General features: G+C 41.7%; 1 long non-coding RNA gene across 2 annotated transcripts in view; it reads left to right on the top strand.

Annotated features, from left to right (window-relative positions):
• The window catches only part of LOC106635491 (uncharacterized), a 28,127-nt gene extending 18,812 nt beyond the window's left edge, over positions 1–9,315 (top strand). The window contains exons 4-6 of one of the 2 annotated variants that reach the window (XR_010109818.1): positions 6,594–6,787; positions 7,824–8,004; positions 8,554–9,315. This is a non-coding gene — a long non-coding RNA (uncharacterized LOC106635491). Of the gene's footprint in view, positions 1–6,593; positions 6,788–7,760; positions 8,005–8,553 lie in introns of both variants that reach the window. The other variant, XR_008620911.2, reaches the window with a different exon arrangement.
• The last annotated feature ends 4,541 nt before the right edge of the window (positions 9,316–13,856 follow it).

Here is a 13,856-nt window from a genome sequence, read left to right as displayed (position 1 = left end):
ACAAATGGGCTTACAATTTTTATGTAGCAGCAGTCAGGACATACGTGGCTGCTGACATTAGTTTAGTGGTTCACTGATGGTAGAGCAGGCATCTCTGTGATTTACTTGGCCTTTTCTTGCTGGTTACAAGTTTGTAGGAAAGTCATAAAGAAAGGATGAAGGGCTGTGCCAGTCCTGTTTCTTTTAACAGAAAAACAAAAGCTTTCCCCAAAGCATCTCCAGCCAAGTTCCCCTCTGTCTCCCTGGTTACAGCTGGGTCATGTGGCACCGCCTGCTGCAAGGGAGGCTAAGAAGTCAGGGAACAGGACTGCCATCAGTATAGTTTAGTCCTTTCATAACCCATTGCCTGGGGTAGGACACACTGCTGCCCAGAGCAAGGAAAAGTAAAGAAGTCCTGGATGCTGGAGGGTAGATAATGGTGTATGCCACAGTGGATCATGGAAGTAATCTGTAGCCATTATACTCAATGTCTAATTTGCTTGAGGAGGAAATTAGTCTTTGGGCAGCAACATATACATCCCATTAAAGCCTTCCTCCGTAGCCTCAACCAGCTGGTATCCATTCCAGATTCCCAGTAGAACTGAAGTCCAGCCATGAATAGAAGCCATGAATTCACCTAGTTTCTGCCAGTCTTTTTCTCAATCATAATTTCCAGCAATTGGAATAGTTATCTCTGTTCTTGGACTCAGACTTGACCCCTAAGAACGAGTGCTGTTTGTTGCTCAGAAGCCCTGCATCGTGTCCCATTCTACCAGATCAGACTTCTTGGTTTTGGACTTTGGCCTGGATGGGATTGTGGTCCTGGCTGGCTTTCTTTTAAGTTATTTTTGCAACTGAGACCTCTCAACATGCCTTGAAGCTCAAGCCACACCATTTATGACACATAATAGATTACTAAATAAATTCTTATTGAATTGGTTTGAATATTTAAATTCCCAGGATGTCAACTGCTGTTACTAACAGCAATGGCCATCTGTCAGAAATGCTATTAAGGAAGTAACCTCATTCAATGAAGATTTGTAGCAAGCTAATTCCAATGTATTAGGCAATATGGTCAAAGATAAATGAAGTTTCATTTTTTAAAAAGAAACTTTTGAAAGTTCCATACATCAAATAATGAACCACCGCAACAAACAGACAGTGATAAAATAGGACAAGTCTAAATATGGGTTGATCTCGTGCTCTATGGCCCATTTACACTGAATATTGATGACTGAGGTTTCAGATAAAGTAAGTAGAAGGGGAAATTCATAAGGCTTATAGAATAACAGGAAAGTAAATATGGCAACAGCATGTATGACTCTTGGTATCTATATTCAGAAAAAAAGTCTCATCAGAGGAGTGTAAATACATTTCATAACCCTGATAGTTTTATTTAACCCATCATATATCTCTATAGCTTAGAACTAAGAAGAATGTTTAACCACAATAACCACAGTCCCCGAGAGTCCTGGTATACGTGTATCTCTGTAATTCTGCCAACTTTTGATTTTCTATTTTTTTCTTTAATTGGCTTATTGCATATATGTACTACTGAAAGCCATCTCAAAGTCTTTTTTTCAAAAGATAGTTTTATTTGGTGAGAGGAACAGCCCAAGGGGGACGAAGTTCAATTTTTTGTGATCTAGTTTTTTATAAAAGGTAGCATATTCGAATAACTAGAAGCAGATAAATAGGTAGATAGCATGTGTCTTTCACACTCCACAATTGGATGTTTAACAAGGTTTGACGACGGCAATTACATCGAGATTGAGCTGTCTGGAAAGAGCCTGCACTATAGACATTGTGCCTATGTTGCTAGTTGAGGAAATTTTCATATGCTGTAGTGACTGGGTGTGCATATGTTAGGGGTGTTATTTGGTTATAAAAGTTCAGAAATCCAACTTGCTTTCTTGTTGTCTTGAGGGGATCTCCTAACCTATTTCGGTAGGGCCATAATTTTTCTCTAGGAGAAAGTCAAGTAGTTGAATGAATGCTTCATTGAGATCTCAGAGCACCACAGCCTGACCAGACATGCAAACTTTGATTGATTTGTAGGAACTTTTGGCACTGTGTTGAAAAGGGTTCTGAGATTTCATCCAGACTCAATGGGAAAGATGCTCTGCTTCATGAATGGGATCTCTCGGGAATGGAGCGAGGGTGTGCAGTGGGAAGCATGGATCCATATGCCATCAGTGCTATGGATCAGTGTCACCTCTGAGAGCTTATGAAACCACAGATTGCCATATTTTAATAAGTCTGGGGTGGGACCTAAGAATTTGCATTTCTAACTGGTTCCCAGGTGAGTCTGCTCTAGGAACCGCATTTTGAGAACCACTGCTATAGGTTACAGCAGAAATCATTTTAACCAGGACATTTTAAAAACAAGTTTTAACAATTGTTTCCAATTGCTCTAGTCATAGAAAAGCCTTGATATATCGCATGAGGATTTTCTGATTTTAATTAACAAACATCTCCACGGAGTCACTTGGAAGTGTTAGTGCCCTATAGAAATTGATGTTCTAGATGAGTTGTTCGATATTGATCATTTGAAGTTTAAGGAGATGTTAGCTAAAAACATCAATTTGGAGTTTAGTCTAACTAATATAGAATAGCACTCTCAGTGCCAATTAGATAACAAGAAAAGCTGCATTGCAAGCCCTCCCCTGGTGCATGGATCCTGTAATCAGTATACAAGAGGACGTCTGTCCTCCTATTTGCTGGGCCTTTGGGATGGCATCCTGCTCATCTAACAGGCGTTAACATAGTTAATAACTTAGTGCATGACAAGCAGATGGAGTTTTACATATGTTATCACATTTACTATATCACCACATTTAATGTTCATATCAATTCATTCTCCAGATAAGAAAACAGAGGCTCAAAAAGGTTACATAACTTCCTCAAGGTCATAGAACTTGTAACTGGCATAAATGAGACTTAAATCCAGGCAGTCCACCTCCAGGGCTTAAACTCCTAGGCCCTGCACAAGATTGTAACTGCAGGCCACGTTGAATTAAACAAGCATTGGTTAAAGAGCAGAGCCTTGTTTTCATAACACTTGAATCAGACATTGGATGTTCAAAGATGATTTCTCTCCACTTTGATTCTAGAAATGCTATTTTAATACCACCTTGGTTCACCTAGGGTTCAAGACCAGCCTGGCCAACATGGTGAAACAGGGTTGTCCTTACATGGCAAGGCCACCCCAATGACCTGTATGGGATCTGCTTCCAAAAAAGCTCCACACATGTCATGCATTGTCAGTCATATCTCCTTTTATTATTGTTGATTTTTTTTTGAGACGAAGTCTCGCTCTTGTCACCCAGGCTGGAGTGCAATGGCACGATCTCAGCTCACTGCAACCTCCGCCTCACAGGTTCAAGCGATTCTTCTGCCTCAGCCGCCCGAGTAGCTGGGATTACAGACACCTGCCACCATGCCCGGCTAATTTTTGTATTTTTAGTAGAGACGGGGTTTCACCATGTTGGCCAGGCTGGTCTCAAACTCCTGACCTCAGGTGATCCACCCACCTCGGCCTCCCAAAGTGCTGGGATTACAGGCATTAGCCACCGCACCTGGCCTCATATCTCCTTTTAAATATGCCAAGGGACTTGGTCATTTAAAGGAATCTACTGGCAAATGTTCTTCTTGGAAAATGAAAGATTTTGTAATTAAAATAATCACCCCATGTTCTGTTTTTTACAAGTCTGATTATATTTTAGCACCAGATTTTTCTTGGCAGGTGGAAGGTGTCTGGTTTGAGTGGGAAGAGTATTGCCCAGAGGAGAGACTAAGAGCCAAAGCTAGAAGCCCATTTGCTATTTTATCCTTATCCTTCTTGTTCTTCAATCTAAGGAGCAAGATGGGACTTAGACCAGGAGTGGACATGATTGCACTGACCGAGGATTTCTCTGTCTGGGTAGTTGTCACTCCTATGCCAAAAGAGCGTTACCTTGCCCACCAAGACTCCCCACAGTGGTTTCCACCGCAGCCTGCTTGGCACACTGAACCAAATCAACAGCATCTGCAAGGCCAGCATCATTCATGTTTTGGTAAAGATCAAGGAAATGAGAGGAAAAGGGTAATCAGAAATTCTCATACCAGAAGCCAAAGAAATTCTTTGTAATTTTTCCATGTATTCATCTGAGGGGGAATTATCAAAAACTTCAATGACACTTTCTTACAGAGGGTTCTCATCTTGGGAATCTTAATGGGATTCTTCTCACGCATTTGAGTTTGCCTGGATTTGTCTCTGTGTACTTAACTGATTCACAGAGCCATTTTGTGTTGTGAAAACTCTGGGGTCATGAATAGGGAAGGGGCGGTAAGACAATCCCAGACTAAAGCCTGGGGTCCTGGAATAATTGCTCTGTGGCATTGGCTTCTTTATGAATCTTCACTTATTGTTGTTTAAATTATGTTTAAAAACCTGAAAAGCTCTGTCTAATACCTGAGCCATATATAGATCAATGCTTCTCAAACTTTTCCATTGAGGTGCCTCTAATGCAGCAGAAGGGTTGAACCACACTCTGCCCCTGGCCCCCCCACTCTCCTGATGTCTGTGGGTCATGGAAGGAAATCCGCGACATATCCTCCTCCAAGTCTTCTATTTTAGCTTAAAAATTCGCATAGATATTGTACCCCTGCTTTGGGCCTTGGAGGGTGAGTTACCCTAGCACAGGAAGATGGTCAGAGCTTGAGCTTCCACCATCTGAGCTGTCAGATTAACTCTGGATCATCTAACCCTAGCTTTGAGGTCACATGTGAGGCCAAATGTCTCAGGGTCATAGGTCTATTACATTTACTTACAGCAGTAAAAGTAACCGGACTGTTACCATCAGAATTATGAACTACAGATCCTTTCTCAAATATGAACAGATACACTGAAATCAGTGTAAGTTCTACTGATTATGGTAAGGGTAGAGGGAGAGCATGTGTATAACTTTAGCCTGACAGAAGGATTTGTAAAAATTCAGATGTCAGGCCTGGTGTGGTGGCTCGCGCCTGTAATCCCAGCACTTTGGGAGGCCGAGGTGTGTGGGTCATTTGAGGTCAGGAGTTCGAGACCAGCCTGGCCAACATGGTGAAACCCCGCCTCTACTAAAAATACAAAAATTAGTCGGGCCTGGTGACGGGCGCCTGTAGTCCCAGCTACTCAGAAGGCTGAGGCAGGAGAATCGCTTGAACCTGGGAGGCGGAGGTTGCAGTGAGCCAAGATCGCACCACTGCACTCAAACCTGGGCAACAGAGCAAGACTCCATCTTAAAAAATAATAATAATAAATAATAATAAAAAATTCAGACATCATAAAATGAGGGTTAAAGGGAAAATAATATGTATCTGATGGTCATATTCTGCAACCTTAAATATGTGGAAATATTTTTACAAGGCAGGGGAGTGGGGTATGGAGAGAGCATGTACAAGAGCATTTTAACTCTTTTCAGGGATCATCTTGGTGGCAGTGGGATTGGTATTGTTAAACTGAGTCTGTTGTGTATAAGGTGGGATGAGGCAGTAGCACCCTGGGAAATGCACAGCTCAGATATGCTGCCTTTGGGAGCATAGTTGAGTGATAGCCCCAGCTTCCATGCTCTGGAACCACCCCCTCCACCTACCTAGTTGGCACTAGGGCCGTGCCCCCAGGGCTGCTCCCAGCCATTGAATGAGCAGAGCAGTACATTAGTGCAGATCTGCTCCTACCAGAGGCAGGACTTCTGCAGCAGGTGACTGTGGCTGCAGGAGTTCCCCTCTGCCTGGCCAAAGGTTTCTTAGAACTGAGCTGCAGTCTAGGGCTCTTCCTATCCATCTATTTCCCTTCTTTGGTCCCTTTCTCAGTGTTAGACTTGCATTGCATCTCTGCTCTTCTTGTTTCCTTCCCTTTGCCCTTCCCAGACATATCCCTACCAAAAGCTCTTGCATGGTTAATCCCATCTTGGTGTTTGCCTCTTCAAATGCCCAAAGCAACGTAAAAATAGATGGGCAATTATGAGATGTTCTAATTGCTAGGATTCTCAGTATGAAAAGAGTTATACACATAATGTGGAATAAGTTAAGTAAGTCCTGAATGTGACTTGGAAGGAGCAGCATGAATTTATGAGGTTGTTTGTTTGTTTTTTGAGATAGGGTCTTACTCTGTTGCCCAGGCTGGAGTGTAGTGGCACGGTCATGGCTCACTGCAGCCTCGACCTCCTGGGCTCAAGTGATCCTCCTGCCTTCAGCCTCCCAAGTAGCTAGGACTACACATGTACCACCACACCCAGCTATTTTTATTTTTTATTTTTTGTAATATGATATGTTGCCCAGGCTGTTCTCAAACTCTTGGCCTCAAGTGACCTTCCTGCCTTGGCCTCCCGAAGTGTTGGGATTACAGGCGTGAGCCACGACACTCTGCTGGTATTTTATCTTTAAGTATCAACCAGCCTCCAGGATGGTCCCTAATGTTTCTCTCCTTTTCACATTCATGTCCTTATGTAGTTTCCTCCCCCTCCCCCAACCTGTGTAAGCAATAGGACATCACGGGATTGACAGGGTGTGACTTCCAGTGCTAGATCGTAAAAAATATTGTGGCTTCTGCGTTGTTCTTTTTGATCACTTGCTTCTGGGGACATTAGGGCATTCAAGGAGCCCTGAGGAGAGGTCCACATGGTGAGCCACTGAGGGCCTTGCCAAGAGCCAGCACCAACGGTCCAGGTTTGGAGTGTACCACCTTGGAAGTGAATCTTCCAGTCCAGTCAAGCCTTCAGATGACTTCAGAACCGTCCATGTAAGCCACTCTTGGATTCCTGACCCACAGAAACTGTTGGAGGTAATAAATTTTATTGTTGTTTTAAGAAGCTATGTTTTGAGGTAATTTGTTACACAGCACTAAATAACTAACACACACACTTATAACTTTGTTAATTGAAAAGGCCTAAAAACAATGTCCTACCCAGTCAAAATGGGCTCCATTAGAGTTTAGATAATGGTCTTGAAATATCTATTCACTCTGAAAGAAGCCAGGCCTTCTTAAAGAAGTAACTTAGGGTAGGAAATGTACCAAATGAACCTGGAATGTATTATTATTCCAAATAGTTCTCTCAAAAGGACCCAGGAACCAACTTGAAGTGGCATCTATTAGTCCAAGATGGCAGGATTTGAACTTCAATAATGACAATAACTGCAGTGGATTGAAATCCTGTCAAATATGTTTAAATCCATGAGTCCAAAATGCTATTTAAAAATAATTGGTCACCTTTGGAGGTTGATGGGGAACTAATTGATTATCTTGAAAACTGGTTAAAAAAATAGGAATCAAGCATTTACTGGCATTTTCTATATAAATTGTACCACTGGATTAGTAGATGAGGGAAACATCTCTTTATAAAAGTATTTTAGGCCAGGCACTGTGGCTCATGCCTGTAATGCCAGCACTTTGGGAGGTCAAGGCCGTGTGGATCGCTTGAGCTCAGGAGTTCAAGACTAGCCTGGCCAACATGGTAAAACCCCATCTCTGCTAAAAATACAAAAATTAGCTGGGCATGGTGGCAGGTGCCTATAATCCCAGCTACTGGAGGCTGAGGCAGGAAAATTGCTTGAACCCAGGAGGCAAAGGTTGCAGTGAGCCAAGATTGTGCCACTGCTGCACTCCAGCCTGGGCAACAGAGCAAGACTCTGTCTCAAAAAAAAAAAAAAAAAAAACCCGACAAAAAACGATTTTAGCTAATAAATGAAAAATGAAAAAGAAATGATAGAATTAGAACATCACCACTTTGTAACCCCCAATAAATTAATGGATTTAGGCATTATCAACAGTTTGTAACATCACAGACAGACAAACATGTGCCTCCTGATTGAAAAAACAGAACATCACCTGTAGTCTTGCCAGTGAGATCAAACTGAAGTCCAATTAACCTCTGGATCCAGCTGCCAATTTGCAGGAAATAGAGGAGAGAAGCATCTGTTGAACTGCACCATGAGTATACACTCAGCAAAGGCCAAACTGTGGAAAATGATACAGGTCAAACAGCCTGGATTCTTTAACAGGTAAATTGTAAGGAAAAGAAGGGGCTGAAGGGGAAAACTTTATATTGAAAGAGACTTAAAAGAAATGAAATTTTTTAAATGGGCAGGAATAAACTACAGTGTTTAAGAGTGCATACTTTAGTAATAAAATGACAAAGAAACAGAAGGAAGTGATTCCTCTAAAACAGTGGTTCTCAAGCTTTAAGTTTTCATGAGAATCACCTGGAAAAAAATTTAAAACATGGATTGCTGGGCTCCACTCCAAGAGTTTTGTATTTCTTAGGTCTGTGATGGGGCCCAATAATTTGCTTTTCTATCAAGATTCTAGACACTTTGAGAACCACTGCTATAAAAGTCGGGACAGTGATTTCTTGGGATGGGAGGGTAAGGATGGAGGGAAGGGACTATAATTGAGACAGGATATGTGGAGGGGCTTCCGGGATAGCTGTCCTAGTTCTATTTCTTGACTTTGGTGTTGGTTATAAGAAAGTTGGACATATAATAATTCATTAGGCTATACATTTGTTTCATGTGTCTTTTGTATCTGTTTTTTCTGTTTGTTTGTTTTAGACGGAGTCTCACTCTGTCACCCAGCCTGAAGTGCAATGGTACAATCTCAGCTCACTGCAACCTCCGCCTCCCGAGCTCAAGCAATTCTCCTGCCTCAGCCTCCTGAATAGCTGGGATTACAGGCACGCGCCACCACGCCCAGCTAATTTTTGTATTTTTAGTAGAGACGGGGTTTCACCATGTTGCCCAGGCTGGTCTTGAACTCCTGACCTCAGGTGATCCACCCACCTCGGCCTCCCAAAGTGCTGGGATTACAGACGTGAGCCACCGTGCCTGGCCTTTTGTATCTGTTTTATTTTTTAAATAATAAGATTAAAAATAAATATTCTGCATGATTAAACAAATACAGATTTAAATTTTTACAGTCCAATTGAGTGACTTCCTCATGTTCCAAAACCAGGAAGTAGGTGTGGGACATCTATCTCCGTATTGCATACACAGTCTGGATTCTAGTTGTAGACTCCATATGGGCTGTCATACACGCTACTACAGAAATGAGAGAAATCCTTGGGAAATGGAACCGTCTCACACATGAGAGACATCTCTGACAACTTATTCATAACTGAATACTTCTCATTTATCTTTACCAGTAAGTGATGTTTCTGAAGCACCAATGAAAATGAAGTCCTGAAGTCCTGTGCTCAATATGAAATGTTGGAAGTTAGAAGAAAAAAACAAAACTTGGATCCAATCTCAAGGCACTTTTGGTTTAATGGGAAGAAGTGGATTATTTTAAAAGCTACAAATAAAGTTACATAAAAGTAGCAAAGTTGATATACTTTCTGTTGCTCTGTTCCATATATTTTATTTTAAAAATTTATAAGATTATCAATTTGGAAGTCATATTTATAACCTAAGTCCAAAAATATTCTTAAAATATTTATGAAAAAAGTTCTGGTGAAGTCTTTATGATAACATCTTTACAGTATCTTATTTTTATTTCATCTTGCTTCCTTTGTATTACCATCAAATATTTATTCAGTATCTTCTCTTTGCAAGATACTGTATTGAGGGTTTTACAATAGCTTGATTGTTATTAAATTAAAATAAATAACCTAGCCATATTGCCATTTGGCTAAGGGGCATAATGTTAATATTAAGTGATAATTTTCTTATCTCTTGCCTCTCTCCTACTTCAATGTCAGCAAGATGATCACAGTGTTCAGCTTTTCATTTTCTTTGTATTTCTTCTCTTTGAAGTTGGTATTACATGGACAATACAATTGTTGTGAAATTGTGTAGATGCCTCCAGAATGCCAGTACCTCCGAGGAATGACCAGGAATTGACAATTTATATACTAAGGACCTCTTTTATGGTTTTTAACAATTTTTTTGGATCACACCTTTGGGAAATCAGAGGAGAGATATAGACTTGAAACTCAAAAGATGCCCCAATGCACCCACAAAACTTCATGACATTTCTAAGCTGTTTGCCAGCACGCATGCATTTCCCCTTGGGCTCAAGGACCAGTTAGAGAATATCTAGTTTCGTTATATCATACCATGCGGAGTGTTGGGAATAGAAATAGAGAAACAAGTTTTACCTGTTTTCCAGGAGCTTTCACACTCAGTAAAGAACAAATTAGACAAAAATATTTTATTATGATGAGATCATTTTTTTTTTTCAGACAAGGTCTTGTTCTGTAGCCCAGGCTGGAGTGCAGTGGTGCAATCACACTCACTGCAGCCTTGACCTCCCCAGCTCAGGTGAGCCTCCCACCTCAGCCTCCTGAGTAGCTGAGAGTATAGCTGTGCACCACCATGCCCAGCTAATTTTGTAATTTTTTTGTGGAGACAGGGGTTTGCCATTTTGCCCAGGCTGGTCTCAAACTCCTAGATTCAAGCAATCTTCCTGCCCTGGCCTCCCACAGTGTTGGGATTACAGGCGTGAGCCACCATCCCTGGCCAGATGTTTTAATTGAACTATGTATGGATAAAAGTCTTTTGGTAAACAACACTATTATTTTTATATGTTTATGCCTTTTTCCAAATAAAATGCCTTAGAGCTTTTTATAAATCATATTATCCAGATGGAAAAACAAGGAAAAAAGAGATCCTGAGCTTGCCAAATATGACTCAGCAAGTCAGTGACATGCCTAGAAATAGAAATGAGAAACGAAAGAAGTTTTCAACAATCTACCTTGAAACAAGCAATCTCTGCACTTGCTCAGCAGTGCAGTTAGAAAAGAGGTAACTATGACACTGTAGGAGGAGGAAGCCAGTGAGTCAGCTCAACGTGGAAACTGTGTTTGAAGAGAGCCCTCCTGTGTGGAACAGTGCAGAAAAACTCTGACTCCATGCTTTAATCACTTCCTCCTTTGTGGCTGGAGAGCCATTGTCAGAGGCATTTAAACCAGAGTGACTCCATCTTGAATAGGGGCTGGGTAAAATAAGGCTGAGACCTGCTGGACTGCAATCCCAGGAGGTTAGGCATTCTTAGTCACAGGATGAGATAGGAGGTCACAAGATACAAGTCACAGGCCGGACGCTGTGGCTCACACCTGTAATCTCAGCACTTTGGGAGGCTGAGGGGGGGTGCAGATCACTTGAGGTCAGGAGTTCGATACCAGCCTGGCCAACGTGGTGAAACTCCGTCTCTACTAAAAATACAAAAATTGGCCGGGTGTGGTGGCACACACCTGTAATCCCAGCTACTCAGGAGGCTGAGGCAGGAGAATCACCTAAACTCTGGAGGTGGAGGTTGCAGTGAGCCGAGATTGCACCATTGCTCTCCAGCCTGGGCAACAGAGCGAAACTCCATCTCAAAAAAAAGAAAAGAAAAAAAAAAAGACACAGGTCACAAAGACCCTCCTGATAAAACACGTTGTGGTAAAGAAGCCGGCCAAAACCCACCAAAACTAAGATGGTAACGAAAGTGACCTCTGGTCGTCCTCACTGCTCATTATACGCTAATTTATAATGCATTAGCATGCTAAAAGACGCTCCCACTGGCACCATGACAGTTTACAAATGCCATGGCAACATTTGAAAATTACTCTATATAAAAAGGGGAGGGATCCTCAGTTCCAGGAAATCTCTGCCTCTTTTCAAGAAAACACAAGAATAATCCATCCTTTGTTTAGCATATAATCAAGAAATAACTTTAAATATACTCCGTTGAACAGCCCATGCTGCTGCTCTGCCTGTGGAGTAGCCATTCTTTTATTCCTTTACTTTTTTTCTTTCTTTTTTCTTTTTCTTTTTCTTTTTCTTTTTTTCTTTTTTTTTTTTTTTTGAGATGGAGTCTCACTCTGTCTTCCAGGCTGAGTGCAGTGGTGCGATCTCGGCTCACTGCAACCTCCACCTCCTGGGTTCAAGTGATTCTCCTACCTCAGCCTCTTGAGTAGCTGGGATTACAGGCACATGCCACCACACCCAGCTAATTGTTGTATTTTTAGTAGAGACGGGGTTTCACCATGTCGGCCAGGCTGGTCTGGAACTCCTGACCTCAGGTGATCCACCCGCCTCGGCCTCCCAAAGTGCTGGGATTATAGGCGTGAACTACCTCGCCTGGCCTATTTCTTTACTTTCTTAGTAAACTTGCTTTCATTTTATGGACTTTCCCTGAATTCTTTCTTGCCTGAGGTCCAAGAACCCTCTCTTGGGGTCTGGATGGGGACACCTTTCTGGTAACACCCAGCCAAGCTTTATGCAACTGCCTATCCTGTCACCTGCATTTTCTTTGTCCTATGACACAGAATCTGTCACTTCTGACTTTTTAGAACGGCTTCACTTCCTGCAGGTGGACCAACTGGGTGGAGGTGGAAGGTGAAACTCGTAAACTCTGTCCTGCGGTCTTTGGGGGAAGTTTGTCATGCTGGCTTGAGAGCCCTGCCAGTGCCCTGGTGTGTTTCTGTCTGCAGGGCCTAGCCTAGGGCCTGGCTCACATGTGGATGCTTAAGAAAGGTATGTTGTGAAACTGAGGCAATACTTCACGACAGGTAAAGTCATAAAATCATGTAATCTGTGAAAGGAAAATAAATATTGGAACCCCAAAATCACTAAGCCAAAGGGAAAAGTCAAGCTGGGAACTGCTTAGGACAAACCTACCCTCCATTCTATTCCTAAAAAAGATAGCTACTAAGATTTTTTAAAAGCTACATACCTCTCTCACAAGGAATTTCCTTGAAGAGAAAGGACAGAGAGAACTCAAAGTCACACCTCTGCTCACTGAGATAAATGCGTATCTGGTTGCCTCCCTTGGAAAGGCTAATCAGCAACTTGAAAGAATGCAACTGTTCGTCTCTTACCTATGACCTGGAAGCCACCTCCCTGCTTGGAGTTGTCCCGCCTTTCTGGATGGAACTGATGCGCATCTTACATATATTGATCTCATGTCTTCCTAAAATGCAGAAAACCAAGCTGTACCCCCGCCACCTTGGACACATGTAGTCAGGACTTCCTGAGGCTATGTCATGGGCACCCTCCTTAACTTTGGCAAAATAAACTTCCTAAATTGACTGAGACCTGTCTTAGATATTTGGGGTTCACAAATCATACTTGCCAGAATGTGTTAGAGTTGTGTGCTTAGTATTCTCTGCTAAATTGTGGTTTCCTAAAAGGCAAATATGACATTCATTTATTTCTGAATCCTGAATACCTAACAGATGACCTGGAGCACAGTAGATAGTTGCCCAATAAATTAATGAATGAGTGAATGTAGAATCATGGAGAGTCTGTATTATGCTAGTTCTTCTTTTTAAAAAAAAAAGTTAGAGATGGGGTCTCATTATGTTGCTCTGGCTGGTCTTGAATTCCTGGGCTCAAGTGATCCTTCAGCCTCAGCCTCCTGAGTGGCTGGGACTACAGGATCAAGTCCCCCATACCTGCCTTCTAGTTGTTGATTTAGGGGTGGGGGGAGAAGGAGTTGCATAGAAAAAAGATTCAAACCAAATTGTTAAGGACATTTTTGCTAGCCTAGTTCTTATTTTTTTTAAAAAATTCAAGCAGCAACCAAAAGTACAAAGAATTAAGTAATACACCAAAATTGCCTGAATCCAAAAGTAACCATGATGAAAATTTGGTTAATATCATTTCAGATATCTTTTAATATATAAGTTAACAGATAATATTTTTAAGTATTAAACTGATCCACCCTAATTTCTGTCTTAATTGGTTCCTCAGTTGCCTTCCACCCTTAGGGTTGACTTACTGAGTCATGAGGCTTATTGTTCTGGTAAAGAATAGGTAGGTACTACTTGGAACAGGAACATTGATCACAGCTAACTTCCTTGACCTCTTAATTTCAAACAAGAAAATATTCATGAAAGACAGACATGCTTAATTCAGAAAATAATCCTTCA

This window comes from Pan paniscus, chromosome 15, assembly GCF_029289425.2.
Source record: "Pan paniscus chromosome 15, NHGRI_mPanPan1-v2.0_pri, whole genome shotgun sequence".
NCBI classification, from domain to species: domain Eukaryota; kingdom Metazoa; phylum Chordata; class Mammalia; order Primates; family Hominidae; genus Pan; species Pan paniscus.
Note: the sequence above shows the minus strand (reverse complement) of the source record. Positions and strands in the feature narration are given on the sequence as shown.